Genomic DNA, 16699 nt, shown 5'->3' on the forward strand with positions numbered 1-16699 from the left:
ATTTTGCGATCGAGTTATATTGTTATGAGCATATTTTATATAGAGAACAAAATAATGAAAGAGTCCCAATATAGTATTATATGAGGACACGTGATGTTACGGTCTCAAAAGCAATGTTTCGAAACAACGAATTCTATGATTAAATAGAAAAAAAACACACCCACACATAACAACATCGAAATGAATTTTAATTAATGCGAAATCCAATATTATCGGTGAGGTTTAATGTATCTTTAAGATGCTTCGGGTAAACGCAATTACCGCCCTGCAAACATGTTCACAAATTTACGCGACAAAAGGTCAAAGTAAAGCGAAATGTTCTTTCGAGAATCGTCACATCAAAGCGTTAATTATGCGTCACACTGACGTCTGACAACGTGATTTTTACCTGATTGACACAATAATTTGTCCGCCACTAATTCAGTAACTTACAATTACAAAAATTCCTGTTTTAAATGCCATAAAAACACTCAATTAATTGCTGAACATGCGTGCAGCGGCGCCTATGCTCTTTAATATTTATTAATCGCTGAAGCTTCGACGCCCTCGGTACTAAGTTGAGAGATAAAATGACGAATACTCCATGAATTAACAAAGATGCTAACAAGTCTTTTATAATGTTACGACAAATAATCTCATTGCATGTACAGTAGACCAGTTAGCAGACGCAATATTTTCACTTAAGTTCTGCCGTTTAAAGGGAGAAATGACGAAGTGAAATAGAATAATTAAATGCGTGTGATAAACAAACATTTCCCCTGCCTGTAGAACTGCGATATTGCATCGAAGCCAATTCCCACACACGCGAAGCATTATCGAACAAAACTAGAGGAATAAAAAAAATAAATAATTACGAAATTTCCACTTTGTTTTTGCGCCAAGTGGCCGAAACCAGAGTGGACTGAATATGATTCAATGGCAGTATTTGCCACTGACTCGACGATTTTAATATACATTTTATAGTTTTTAACGATATTTATTCATTATAATTTATTTTCTAGTCAAATTGATTTGTTGAGATTGACATTTTGTGACTGATTATGTATACGGTTTCTAGTCCCCCCGCCCCCATGGATTAATGTAATAATTTATTTGATTGTATTTATTTCAATGATTTATTATTGTACCAATACAACGACTCGATACAACGATCGAACAACAAGTGATTATTATTTCATTTATTTTCCTCATTTCTTGATCAACGACCCTAGGACAATTAGCCAGTAAAATTCGCGTTACAATCTTTTATTTTATTATCATATACACGGGAACGATAACAGGAACTAACGAAAGAAGAGCATATCCAGGTTTTCGTCCTTCTTCGGTGTAATTTGTAGATGATAAATCGGCTAATCCGAGAATAATTAAAATTAACAATGAAAAATAAACCATTAATAATATACAAAAGCTCAACCCTGTTATCGCAAGTTCAACGTTACTAGAGGTGCTCAAAGACGTATGTGTACAAACAAAAAAAAATTATATAGATGAGTGATGAAAAAAATAATAATTAAATTTGATGGAATATTTATTGTTAATACGGGGTATTTAGCGGTAGATGATTCGTATATTTCAATTATGATAAGCTTCCACATTGCATATTATCGCATTCGAATGGATTGAATTCCCCTATGTTTTCACATTCCAATTTTTGAGATGAACATTTTCCTGTTGAAAAAACAAAAACAATTTAAGTAGAAATATTTCTTCGAATTCTCTCAACTTCCTGTTTCGCTCTCGTCTATTTCTTATTTCCTGTTTCAAATTATCCTAGGCACAATTACATTGCGAGGAGTATACATATAACGAAGTGAGAAGCTAATGAATGATGAGTAATAATTCGCTTTATCGTTGAATTTTTCCAAAATTTCAAGCATTCTGCAGAATTCACATGTTTGCTGCACGCGCTTTTAATCTCTTGAGCTGTGCATCTCTCAACGGATCTTTGTCTCTCTGACTAAAGGTACTTTCAAACGTAGTGAAGATAAATTGAACATGAAGGAGATTCTACAGTGAGTGCGTCGCAGAATTAACGCGACGACTGCAATTTGTTGAATCAATCATTTAATTATTTTTCGATTATTTCGATAATTTCACGCGTTGCGTCAGGCCTACGGTGTGTCCATCGTGGAATCTCCTTGAGAGTTCTTATAAAATAGCGCATCACCATTCGAACACGCAGCACTGTTGAAAAATTTCGGTTGAAATTGAGGATGAAGGAATCTTCGATTGAAATTCGATGATAACTTGAATATCGGCGAGGTTTTATGAGATTTCAGTCGAATGGCGCACATTCTGCTCTATTTTAAAGAATGACAATTGCATCTCCGGGAATTAACCAAGGAAAAGTGGGGTAAAACAGGTCATTTTCACTGGTGAATATCTAGTGACCAAACGATACGATTTAAATGAGACAAAAATACCTCCAAAAGAAAAAAAAATGAGAAAAACGTTCTCGAGTCATTGGCGACTGCAGGTACTCCGTTTTACCCCATTTCTCCTATTTTATTCCCAGAATATAGTGCAGTTGGTGCAATAATTGAAAGATTCCACCTCTTCCGATCGAATTGTATGAGGAATTTGAAATTTTATGACTGGGTCAATAATTTTCTGAACAAAATTGGATGTTAAAAGTCTCAAAGAATTAAATTCTTCATTTTTGGAGGAAACAGCAGATCTATACCAAATTTACTCTGAATTTTCAAGGGACAGATCAATATTTTTTACGAAGAAATGAATATTAATGTGTAATTGTTCGGAAAAAATGGATTTTCTTTATAATTTCATGGCGGAATGAATTTTTGTGAACAGAATTTAATACTGATAGCCTCTACAGAATATTTCGTCTGATTTTACTCCACTCAGAATTAAAATTTCGCTCTAATTCTAATTGCTCCTGATCAATTTACCACAGGTGTTTAAAAAAATCCAGAAATTCACGGATTCCTTGAATTTCGAGGAGCCCTCATTCGAAATTTCAACCAAAAAATTTTCCCCAGTGATTTATTACCGTCCCGCTGAATTTACGAATTCGTCACCTGAAAAATCGTCAGACTGATGTCGCTCACTGAGGGAACACTATTTGTCATTATTTAGCATTCATGCTTGATGAAAAATAAACGTGAGAGATAGACAAAAAAATTGTACCAAAATAACGCTGTAACATTTTAGACTCCGTCGATACTGAAAAAGAGATATATTATATTGAAAAAAAAACGAAGGAAGAAATAATGCGCTTATGAGTCACGACACTTAGAGAACAAATGTGTTCAGAACAGTCCTAGCTTTAAGTGGAAACACAATTAAAACTTTTGCAATGAATAATTGAACATACAGAGCGAAAATAAGCTGCGATTAAGGGGTTTAAGTATTGTATGCCTGCATCTTCCAGCTTATCCAGTTTTATTTGTCGGGTTTTATTTGGGGGGGAGCAACTGATCCAACTGCTGATACTTTTTATGCGCACGATTAAAATTCAACGACTCGCCGGTTTTTTTGCTGAAGAAAAAAACGTTACGAAGAAAAATTTCTATTTAAAATCATTTCTAAAATCTATTTCAGGAGTCCTCATCAGGACTTTATTGGAAAATGGATTAATTCCAGTGAAACTTTGATATTTTTGGGTTATTTTAGCCTAAAATATTCTCATATTACAAATGAAAAAAATAGACAACATGAAAAATGCAACATTGATGGGAAAAAGTGGAAAATTCATGGAGGAATTATTAGTAATTTTGAGGAGATCGGCATTGAATATAATTTAGAAATTTCAAATTTCACAGAAAATTCAATGGAATTCCAAATTTTTGAAGCACGGCAAACCGAGAATTTTCCAACCCACTTGAGTCCTCAATTAATTAAAAATTCAATAATCTGTTCACATAAATTTTCCTGCTTCCTATTAATTTTCATGGAATTATTGAAGCGAAATTTCCAGTTTCTATGAAATTGCTTAAAATTTCAGTGAAACAAAAATGTGATAATAATTTCCAAGGAATTTTATAACATTTTGTATCTGATTTTCGATAAGAATTTCTGCAAAGCTAATACAAACAAAAATACTTTTTATCTCAGAAATTTCTCTCCGTACGTTTTTTCTCAAGAGCTTAGTTGCTGGTTCACGTGTTGGTTCAATCCCATTTTTCTTTGCCCTTGCAAAAACACACCGGCATCGTTGATAAACACTGGAACATAAAATCCAAACCACAGGGGGAGTCCTAGGGAAAGCGGGTGGGAGGGAGGGGGTGGATTAAAACAGAAACATGAACAAGTCACGAGAGTGGGCGACGTTATCACCGATGCGACACTGAAACAGTGGTAGTGTGATTAAAACCATTGCTCTCACTTCGATAAATCGTTGTAAAACACTGAATTTTTCGGCTCTCACGATTGATAACCGAAAATGACAATGGCCCCCGCGATTTTACAACAAGAATAAATAACGTAATTTTTTAAAACGACGCGCACATTGTTACGAATATTTTTAATATAAATTTAGAGGTATTGATTTTCCTTGAGTAGGAGGTTTACGGTATGGCATGTGTAAATACAGAATTTAAATATAGTGATCCTTAGGGACTTGGAAAAAATAACTCTGGCTGATTGATGATAACGATAGGTTAATCGAGGCCGAGTTAACAGTAACGGAGGTAATTTAATGGTTAATATTAAATGCTGGCGAGATGCTGGGTCCCCAGTGGGCCAATATTCAATAAATATCGGTTTCAAACTATCATCATTTATTAAAAATATATTCAAAGGGTAGTTTCTCTTGTCTCATTTGAAATGCACAAAAAACGATATAAGACATTCTTTATAAATGACGTTTACACTGCTATTTCAGGGAATTTTACTCGTTGAAATTATATATTCCATTGTTTTTCGCATAATTTGATGACAAAAAAGATGAGATTGTTCTTGGATTTTAATTAATTAAAAATTCACTCAAGTTGTGAAATTCTAATATTATTTCTACTTGAAGCCGTTTGAATTCACTTGAATTCTCCTTTTTCTGTCTGAAATTCTCATTTTTTAAACGAATGTTCTGTCTTGTGGTCCGTTTTAAAACGAACCATTTATTAATCTGAAAAATTAATAAACATTCAAAGATCTGTCCATAATAAAATTCTTTGAAGCTCGTATTAACCATCCAAGTGAGTTAAATCCATTAAATATCGTGTTTTTTCATTTCAAAACAACAATAAATTTTAGAATAACCTGAGTGACATTATTTGTAGCTCAGGAGTATTGTTAACGCGATGCAACATTTCGGCTGTCATTTCAACTGGAAAAATGTTGAGTACATTCGCGTTATTTGACACCTCAGTCAACCAGAGCGAGAGATAAACTTGTCCAAACAAAATCTATTTCGTCCTAATCGTTTTTTGTGTAAAAAATAGCTGCTTCCAAATCTAAATGTTTCTCAAAAACTCAATAAAAATTGTCAATGATAAAGGACTGACTCAAATTTGTATAGCTGTTGAAAATTTCGCTGACGAATCGAGACTGACGAATGAAGAATTATTTGCCGATATTTTAATAATGACTGTGAGGTTTGAGTGGAACAGTGAAAAATCAGCTAACCAAATTTTTCGAAGTTGAGAATTATCCTAATATTCTGCTCACGATCTCTCCTTACTACGTGTACCCCCAATTTTCCTAGTCGGAATAGCCTCCTGAGCTCAAATTCGGGTGATCCAATGAAAATTTAAACTCAACTTTAATGGAAACTGTTAGAGCGCACGTTCGTGCTGCAAGTGAAAAATTCAATTAGTGAATAGTCAATATTATTAGTCAATATTACGGGAAATTACCTATTACTACTTTTAGAGGGATTAAATGTTGATCAGCGATGAAGCAAATTCTTCTCAATTCTGCAATTTTAAATGACTCTTGCGAGATGTCACTTGCACTGTTAGAAATTTTTCAGAAATTCAAGTAATAGGTGCATGTGGATGTCAAATGTTGTGGATTTACGTCAATTTCTGGTGAAACCGTTCATCGTATTTCTTATTTACCTTGAAATTCAGCAAAATTAAATTTTTTGTATTGTGAGTGGTCACTGATATTTCAATGACAAATGCGAAAGTTCAAATTCATTGTAAAAATTACATTTCTATTGATTAATACCCTAAATTCTACCAATCGTTCACGGCGACCTTTCACGAATTTTCATCAGAACTCGATGAGAAAGTGAAAAATGCAATGACTTTAGTAAAAATTATAATTACTAAAAACTAAAAATTTCAAGACGTTTTTTTCCTCAAAATTTCACAAGTTAATTTTCTAACAGTGCAAAACCCCCAAATCTCTGATCTCTGATCTTCAACGACAAGCGAAGACGAACGATCGAACTATGACCTTCGCAATTATCAATAATGAACGGAATAAAACGATTCTGCCTCCAACTCTAATCTAAATCTAAAGAAAAAACCTCTGTCTACTTGACTGCAATCTCTCCTCCATCCTCTTCGTCCTCTATGCTTTACTTAAGTGTGTCCCACTATACCCTAATTTCCCCCCAAAAAACATGACAACGCAACGAAGATAAAACAAGGAATTCACCAAACCAACGAATAATTTCGTAAATGCGTTAAAGATGTTTATAAAGTGCCTGATATTTCAATTACCTAAATTATTCTCCAATAGTGTACTTGAATTCACGTTTGAAGTGACGGCAGTGTCAATTAGATCAATTAAAATAATAAACCCGAAAGAATAACGAAAACGAACTCATGAAAAACATCACAGACACGAAAATGCGAGTAAATCGAGAGCAAATTAAATAAAAAGACGAGCAAAAAGAGAATATCAAAAGCCGTTGACTAATGAAGATCCCAACCATCGAATTCCATTTGTGATTACAATTATCATTGATTGCGAACAAAATTTGAGTGATCACCACTACCAAATACTCCAAAAATACAAACAAAAAAATTAATTTAACCAAATACATGTGATTGGGCGCAGTGACGTTAGACAGATGTGATATAAAAATAAACCTAAATGATGTTGATAAAACGAATAATGTGAGCCTAATGTGCACATAGATATTATTGATATTGCGGAAATGCGTAAATTGTGATACCCCTTAAAAAAAAAATGAAACTCGACTGATATTTACAGGATATTGTTCCGTTAGGATGTCCCACGACAGCCGGGGTATTCAAAGCAATAAGAGACGTAGGCGCAAGGGGAAAAGTCCCTGTGTAGACAGCCCCGCCCGACAAAACCCCTAGTTTAATCAATTCAAATCGATAAATAATCACCCCAAAACACGTGCATTTCACCACACACATTACGATTGATTACAATTAATTAAAATACGAGATACTCACGATCATGAATCATAAAGTCATAAATTGCCTCTAGAGAACCCGCTGCGACTCATTAAAATGTCGAATAAAACGAAATTGCACTCGGGGAATCGCCGTATCTGAATGAACTAAACAACTTATTCCATGTCAATAAAAACGCGAATAAAAATCAAATTCAATTTCGCATAAAATGTTTTATTCAATTCAAATGAACAATTTCTCCGAGTGTGACATTTGTTCGAATGGCGCAATGCAATTGCCCGCTGAACAAATTGAGTAATAGAAGAATACAATAGTTTTCAAGAATATTATACGAAAAAATATACTCATATTTTCTAGCTTTTATTTAAGAAAAATAAATAAATAAACGCATGAGAAACGAGGGAGAACAGCATTGAGCATCGGCTGATGGCGCGTCGAGCAACGCGAGGGTTAACTATATTTATAGAGACTATGTTGATAACTCATTATTACCGAGAATTATATAGAACAAATATTTAAAACAATTAATAAAAATACAAAAAACAAATAAAATTAGTTGGATTATGATAAACGAAGTAGAGATTGCTCCACGCGTAACGAGGACAAAAGCAAGTACTGTGCATGTATGAAATGAACAGTAAAACGTAAAATTGACATGCATAAATTGCATCGAGTAAATGCACAGTGTCTAATGAATGCTGAAAATTAAAGCGAATTACGAAAGCGACTCATTTTCGACTAAAAAAACGATGAAGCAATTAAAAATTAATTCAATATATCTTTGCATGACTAAGTAGGGCTGTACTGCCATCGAAGCAATACAAAAAGCAATATAGTGCTACTAAAAATGAAGGAAATACCATAATTAAACGGTAATGAGCGACGAAGGTAATAGGGATTATTAACGATTGAAATGATTTAGGTGACACACAAGATATGTAAGACGTCATTACATTATTCTAATAAGCAGTAGTGCTAAATATATTTAGCATTTACGTAGATTTACATTAATTATGCCTAAGGTGAGCGCGATGTTTCGATGATTATTCGGTATTTAAGGCTTTATTCCGAGCTCGAGAGTTCGGAAAAACGGGCGTGGACATTTGAATAATAAATTTAATCGAACATCGCTTGCTTGCGAGGTAGTGATATAATGTAGAATCATCAGGAAATGTCGTCTGATGCTCGTGGAGTTCAGCACAATCGCGAAATGACAAAAAAGAAATAGATTTTTATTACAAACATTTACAAAGTCTTGAATATTTGTCGATGATTCCACGAGTGAATTCGTTATTGATCCACACTTTAAGAATTCTTCAGTCTACCACGAGCATCAGAAAAACTCCCGATGTTAGAGCATGGTGTGAAACAAAAGAAATTTAAAAAAATACTGAAAAAACGATAGTGACGCTAGATTTATTAAACTTAAGCTTGATTCTCGCTAAGGAGATAATTATATTATTGTAACAAATATTTACATACGTTTGTATTATTTGTAATAATAGTGCTAATACAAAACTCCATTGAATTGACTCGTTGAAGGCAAAAAACCGAACATTACGCACCGAAACGAATGATGAATGAAGAAATTAAATCAATTAATTGACATACGATGAAGACGAAGCAGTTGTAAACCAGAGTCCCCTCTTTTTTGTATTCAGAATTACGATTTTATTTATCCAAAGTCCAGCGTTACAAATATAATCGCCTGTCCCTAAAGTCAGGTGCAGAAATGAGAATGTAAACACGAGGAAAAACGACAGATGGAATGAACTGTTGAAAGAAAAAATGAAAGAAAAAACGAATAATGATAACCAAAAATATGCAAAAACAACCTTACCCAACCCGACATATGCTTTTAAATAGTGTTGGATGGTAATGTTATAACAAAAATGGAAAAAAAAACGTTAATTGAGCATTGTTATCTATGTAATACGACATAGGATGTTTTGTATTATATTTTCATAATAAATAGAAACGTAGAAAAAAAAACGTATTAATCCCACCTGTCTCGCTGTTTATTGTGTCAATGTTATTTTTATTGCTGCTCATTAATCATCCCCTTTTTCGTCTGACTCCGGGCGAAATGTACGTGCGAAAATTGCAGTGCGAGCATTTGGGCCGAGTTGAATCGATTTCGTGGACAATTAAGGTCAGTTGTTCGCACATGCTCGATTCCAAGCGGTTGAATTTTATTTTTTCTCATTCTCGTCCCTAACTACTAGCTCCTCCTAACTATTCCCCTCCATTTTCATCGGCAGAATCAACAGAGGAAATCCCGGGAAAGCTGTTGCTCCGAATCTTCCCCTTGAATCTTAGAGAAGAAAAAAAACTCAGAGATTCATCTCGTCGCTGAAAGGCGTCATACACAGCATCAAGTGGCACTTTTTTGTTGTCTTCAGCTAAAGCGAGTGGTACTGCGCATCATCTATACACCTAGTCACGTACTCCCACTCGATATATAGCAACCTAAACCGTTTCCCTCGCAATGGGAACTGTGTTTTCTTTTGGGAGGAGTTATGAGGGGCAGAAATTATGAGACTCCCGCGTCTTATAAAGATGTCAGAAATAATTTTTAAGTAAGAACCTTATTTTTTATGGCTAGAGGGGAAACAAAATGTCTTGGTGATGAAGGTCATCGCTGGAAATACTTCATTTGGAGAGTTTTTTCGAGTGGTTCTTGTTTTTTTTTTCGTATGAATCATTCATCTTGGAATGGCTTCGAATTGTCATCAGGAGTCATTCATGGAAGGATATTAGATAGCAAAATAGCTTCATCTTTGGTAAGTTTTATGTGAGGATAAATGCACATGAGGAACGAAGGAAACAACATCGAGCATCGAAAACACAAATGCACAGAAAAATCTAAACGTAAAGTACATTTGCTAAACACAATTTACGCTTAACGCCAATATAACGTCTGGCCGCTTTTTGCAGTAAAAATAAAAAAGTTAATTGCGCCCAAACCAAGCGTTTTTTACGTATCCCTAAGCCTATTTCACGGTTAAGAAATCATAAATTACCGTTTTAATAGAAACGTATCGTACATTTTACTTAGGCGTAATTTACTAAAAACAATCGTATTTTACGTTGAAAATACTTTTTCTTTCTTCGTCGTTAATTGCGGATAAGGAAACGTAGAACACGGAAAAAATCAGCGTAATTTAAGAAAACGAAACGAAACTGTAAATTACACTTCAACTTGAAGCGTAGAGTGCGCTTCAAAAAGACGCCTTCTCAAACGTAATTTACGTTTAGATTTTTCCGTGTGAACACAAATTGAAAAGAATCATAAAAACGACTCATTTACGTATAAAACAATCACTGAAGCAATTGAAATTATTATGCAATACAAAGAGCAATATAATGCTATCTAAAATCCACCGAAGTACCAAAATTAAACCGTAATTGCGACGATTTAAGTCATGATGATGACTCTAATCATCGGGAATAATTCACATTGATATGCTTTTCGAATCTCACACACGAATATTCGCATGTTTTTGATTTGTCACCAGTATTGTACACAAATTTCCGCGAGTCATCATTTATTGTGGCTGATATCGACATTACATCACATTACTAATGCACCGGCCATGGACCTGAAGCCTCTTTCATTCCACTAATCTATTCTCAATGGAGATTCGGTACCACCAATCCATTAATTTGTAAAATTTTCAATTGTGAAGCCCCGTGGTCAACACAAACGATGGTAATCGAACTGCATGTGTTGGTGTATCGACAGAGAAAACATTATACAGCCAGATTATGCTGGGACTTTGATAACTTGGCCCATGGGCGATGGAACATGTCGAATGTACCATACATCATGCACATATGTCCCGCGCCAAATTGATTGAACACGTTTTCCTGGTACTGCCTTGACCTTATATTATATATATATGACCAGAGCTGAAATGGAGAGTATAAATGTGGTGTTGAACTGATTCAAAAATATTTTTCCCATCAAAAAATTTCCATTAAAAGCCCGAGTTGTAGACCCGAGTTTGTAGCAGAGATGTCAGACAAGATATGAATGTTTTTTTGGGCTGAAATTAAAGAGCGGGTCGAGAAATGGCGTGCTGATGCCTCGAAAGATGGTTTTGAACCAGGGGATACTCCTAGACCCCATTGTCCTCCTAGACAATGCTGTCACAACTCTGCTTTTCAATTGAAAACAGACATCATCTTTAGAGACATTTGTCATGTTTAGAGGCCCTAGCACGCCATTTCTCGACCCGCTCTTTCATTTGAGCTCAAAAAAACATTCATATCTTGTCTGACATCTCTGCTACAAACTCGGGTCTTCAACTCGGGCCTTCAGTTGAAAACCCGAGTTAAAAACCCGAGTTTGTAGCAGAGATGTCAGACAAGATATAAATGTTTTTTTGGGCTCAAATGAAAGAGCAAGTCTTGAAATGGCGTTCAAATGTCTCTAAAGGTGATGTATATTTTCAATTGAAAAGCAGAGTTGTGACAACATTGTCAAGTGGGGTGAACTCTGATATGAACTCTGAATATCATCAAAAATTGTTGCTGGATTCCTGAAAATCAGTGACATGTCGCTGAAAACTTGTCGGTTGGAAATTAAATCCATGTCGGTTGGAGATTAAAGTGATCTCTCCTAGCCAACGAGAGCAGTATCATTATACCCTAGATGATAAAGATCGTCCAAATATCATCACTCAACTCCGCAAGTTCCAACCATTTCCTTATTTACTATCTACCATCAAATAAACCAACTCTGATATTTCACGTTCGATTCACCAGATTAGTTTTACCCGCGACAAGGTCGACCCCTGTCTGTCACAGTAGGGGATTCACGACTGGAGCTTTAAAAGTGGTTACACCAACAAAATCCTGTCCAGTCGAAATTTATTGATCGAAAGTGGGGTAGTGATGGCAGTGATGAACTATCGACTGCGAGTTTTCGGTTCTTTGGCGCTAAACATGACAAATGCGACGGGTAATGCCGGATTGAGGGATCAGCGACTAGCTCTGAAGTGGATTAAAACGAATATAGTCAAGCCCGATAGCATTCCTCCGCTCGGACATAGTGCAGGAGCCATTTGCATTGATTATCCCGTTCTTCTTGGGGATCAGAGGGTATATGAAACTTCTGAGAAACCCCAGCCACTGAAATCATAGAATTATAGATTGCGATATAAAATTTTCTGGGTTTACTCCGTCGGGTAATCAGTACGAGTGGATCGTCCATCTGCCCTCTACCATCACGATCACACAGAAATTTTGGAACTGCTGCAGTAACTTTCCGCGTTGGATATATAGTTTTGATGCATTTACTGTGTCCTCATCAGGGAATAATGAGATGGGGAATTTTCTAGGTCGACCTCTGCTTCGATTGGCACTGGAAGACCGGAATGTCACTGGGGATTCGGCCTTCACGACCGACTGCTGTATATCGAAATATAAGTCTCGGAAATTCCTGCAGATATCGAATCTCATCCACTGATAGACTGATTCACTTATTCCAAACGAGATTCGTTAACTATTAATGAATGAACATTTGGTGAGACCGAACACAGCTAAAACGATCGTCCGAATTTCACACACTTTTTGTAGACATTTTTCAGACACTAATAAACGTCTGAATAAAACGAAAATTTGTGTGAATTTCAAACATGAATTAAGATGCACCTGTTCATCTGAAAAAATGTTTGCACTAATTCTCGTGTAATTGTGATGGCAATCCAACTCTATGCGGATCTAATGATTGATCTTGAGTGTCAAACCGCCCAAATCAGACACCGAAAGCATTGGTTTGTATCCCAGCGAGGACTGACCTCCCAGCAATGTCCGAATAATTAATCCGACGTAGACTCAACTAAATCCCATTAACGATTGGTGGCATCACCGATGGCTCAACTGCTGTCAACCATCGCACGCATCACCATAAAAAAATAAATACGCACAACCTAAATACCCAATGAATTTCCAACGGCCTAGTAGTAACGGCGGATGAAGGTCAGACAATTCCCATAGTTGTGCCAAAAATATCGTCCGAGCATTCGATATTTCCTAGGGCGTTCGATGCATCTGCCTTAAAGCCTTGAATTTGTGGCCTCCAAAAATATGCAAGTGTCGAGCCTCCTTGTGCATCCACAAACGTGCCAAGATCGTCATCCGTTGATAAAACAGCGCAAACGCTGACTGAATTGCAAACAGCGGCCGTGACTCTGTCACAGGCGCATCCACAATCGCAATTAAACCATTCTCCTCTCAAAGTCATCATTTACATGCAAAAGGAGAAAAAATTCGTTCTGCCGGAAAATTATGTGTTCCTTGATGAGAGGAAATTCAACATCTTTCATACGCTGATAAAAAGGATTAGGATTAGTTATTGTTAATGAACGGATTTGATTGGAGACGAGGTCCACTGGTCTCACCAAATGTTCATTCGTTAATAGTTAACAAATACTCATTTGAGGAGCCTTGCTTGACTCGATTTTCCCTTTTCAAGTGAACCAATTTTTTCAATTCTTTTTCATTTATTTCATTGATGTTACAAAAGTTTTCTTTGTTTTGCATCTTCACGAGCCTTTTGAACTCCAACTTCTTCTTAAAATAATGTTATAAATATTCATAGAAAGATATATAATTTCAAGTGAACCCTTTTTTGACTATTAACGAATACTCATTTGGTCATATTCAACTCTACCATTAGTTAATAGTTAACGAATCGCGTTTGAAATAAATGAATCAGTCTATCAGCGTAAAAATTGAATTTTTGTCGTGACCATTAGTTTATCAATTTCTAGTTTGCTGTACTGCAGTCATTTAATGTGGAGAATCTCAAATAATTGTACCGCAGATAGAACCCATTGGCTAGAAAGGAATATTATTTTCCCCGAAAAAAATGATTTCTCGTGAATTTATTCATTTTGTGAATATCGCAGTTTTCGGGGAGAAAAGTTAAGATTTCTCCTGAAATTGTCGTTTGTACCGGTCGAATTATAAGTACTTTCGAGAACAGTACATGTACTACTCAATAACATGCACTTGATATAACCGGCGACTCACATAATTCTCTGTCAAACTACTCTATTTACCCAGAACAACAAACTTCTTACGAGAATAGTGATTGTCACGGAAATTATCATGTTTTGATGGAAACTTTCTTCATTGTCTTCGACTAAATTGTTTCAACACGACAAAAGATCTGGAATGGTTGGGAAAGGATGTCCCAAAGGATGCCATGGAAATATCAATGACATGTAACATGGAAAACCCAATTTTCTTGAGGCTCCGAACTGAATAGGGGATTCCGTGAACGATTTGAGTTGGAATTGAATTTAAATTAATACTGCAAATTCAAATGTATCAATTGATACAGATGCCTGGTTATTGCAGTTGTTTCTTAATGGAGACTGATTATACCGCCATGGTCACGGTTACGAAACAGCTGGACACGGCAGCACTTCTATCAACAAAAACTCGTTAGTGCGTGGCGATTAGAATACTTTAATATTCTGTCCATATCTGCAAGTTATTCTCTTATAATACACCAAGAGCTTCAAAATCATGAGCAAGTTGGGAAATAATTGGTGCGCAGGATGAATAATTTTTCTGAACTGTCAAACATTTCCATTTGCCAATTCCCCTGAAATTTCAAGGAATGTCGTCATTAAAAGTTCACAATTTGATGAAAAAATCCACGAAAACCGTCAATTTGAACTCAATTATATGAATATATCCTTGAATTTCCAATTGACTAATAATTTAATACCGAGTATTCATGTTTCGATTGCAAATTCAAGTAAATTGTGTAATTTTCGCACTCCCGCCGCCAAAGAGTTTGGTATTCCGTTGAATTTTAAATGATTGAATATACCTCGGTCAAGCAAAGACGAGACAATTCTTCCCTCATTCATCAACGAATGAAGCCGAGTTTTCATATCCATCAAGTGTGGTTAACCATGTAAACACTTGAATTCTGTATTTTCTCATCCAAAACGTGACATTTCATTGATTTTTCACACAGACTCAATTGGAATTGATTGTTTAGACAGTCGATGCGTGAAAGGCCTTCTCAATTTGTCCCCAGTCACTGCAACGAGTCAATGACAGTGCAGCACTCATAGCCCATGTTAATTGATTTATCGTTATTGATTTGAAAGTTTCCACAGTGAGCCTTGAATGTCACTTTTTATCTATCCTCTTATTTCATTTATGATGTTGTCCCGTAAAACCATGAATACACCTCTGGTGTCGCCGATAGTGTCTCGGGATGTTCTCCATTGATAAGAAAACCCAGAGTGTCAGTGGAAATGTTGGTCTGTTAACGATAAAAACCAGTGTTCAACCGGCAAATGAACTCAACACCAGGAGAATGGTGATCGTTAAATCTACTACTTAGAGACAAAACAGTTAAAAATTTACGCAATTCTCTTGTGATTTATTTCAAGATCAGTGAAATCGCTGGGATTTTACGTTCTTTCAGCGAAATAACTCAATCAGTTGTACAGTGTTTCTTCAGGCTGACTGATCTCCATTGGGACACCTGCGATCAATCACAATATTCAAGTAAGCTTGATAACATTATTCATTAATCACTGAGCCAACAACTCGGAGGATGAACAAACAATTGATGAAATGAGATTATCCGTCTCTTCGTCAAGAGTGAATAACTATTATCTCTGGCCTCAATTATTTTTAAGAATACTGTGATAGTATTTTTCCAGCTGTTGGTGGATCAATAATTCCACTTGGCTGTTTTCATCTGTCGTTTTAATGCACCCAGCTCAGTGCATTTATGTATTCATTTGAATGTAAGATGGCTTAACAGCAGTTAAAAAAATTCTTGACTGAAATTTCAAGATGTTTTATGGAAAAATCAATGAAAAATGTCAAGTTTAGGTCAATTATTCCAGAAAAATTAATAGAAATCCACAAAATGGTGAACACATTCTTGAAATTGTTATCTTTAATCATTATGAAAATTATTACGGAGTGACATGTTTTTATTAAAAAATGTTGTTCAAAAATTTTGAAATTCCATTGAATTTTCGTTGAAATCTGCAATTTAATTATTTTTCTGTCCCCAAACCAGCTTAAATGTCACTCTCCTCAACGTTCTCCAACAGAGTACATGAAATGAATACTTCACTCCAAATGAATCTTCTACAATAAGCTCCCCGCTATCTAAATAACGATTCCAATTTTAACTAATCAAGTCCTCATCTGGATAAAGTAAACATCCGTTTATACTCCCACGACAATTCATCTCCTGAATGAAACTGAAAACAAGAAGGAGAGTTCAATTTTTTTGACAGTTCATTTAATTCAAACGAACCATTTCTCCAGGTGTAGATTTACAGAAGTTTCCGGTCCTCAGATGATCGCAAAGTATCAACAACCCGCCGTTTGATAACCGTAATCTC

At 35.5% G+C, this 16699-nt stretch overlaps 1 protein-coding gene across 1 annotated transcript in view; it reads right to left on the reverse strand.

Annotated features, from left to right (window-relative positions):
* Window positions 1-16699, reverse strand: part of LOC107044691 (protein snail) — a 63764-nt gene that overhangs the window by 30509 nt on the left and 16556 nt on the right. The window lies entirely within an intron of this gene.

Source organism: Diachasma alloeum, unplaced genomic scaffold (genome assembly GCF_001412515.2).
Source record: "Diachasma alloeum isolate Michigan unplaced genomic scaffold, Dall2.0 Dall_scaffold_00782, whole genome shotgun sequence".
Lineage (NCBI taxonomy): Eukaryota > Metazoa > Arthropoda > Insecta > Hymenoptera > Braconidae > Diachasma > Diachasma alloeum.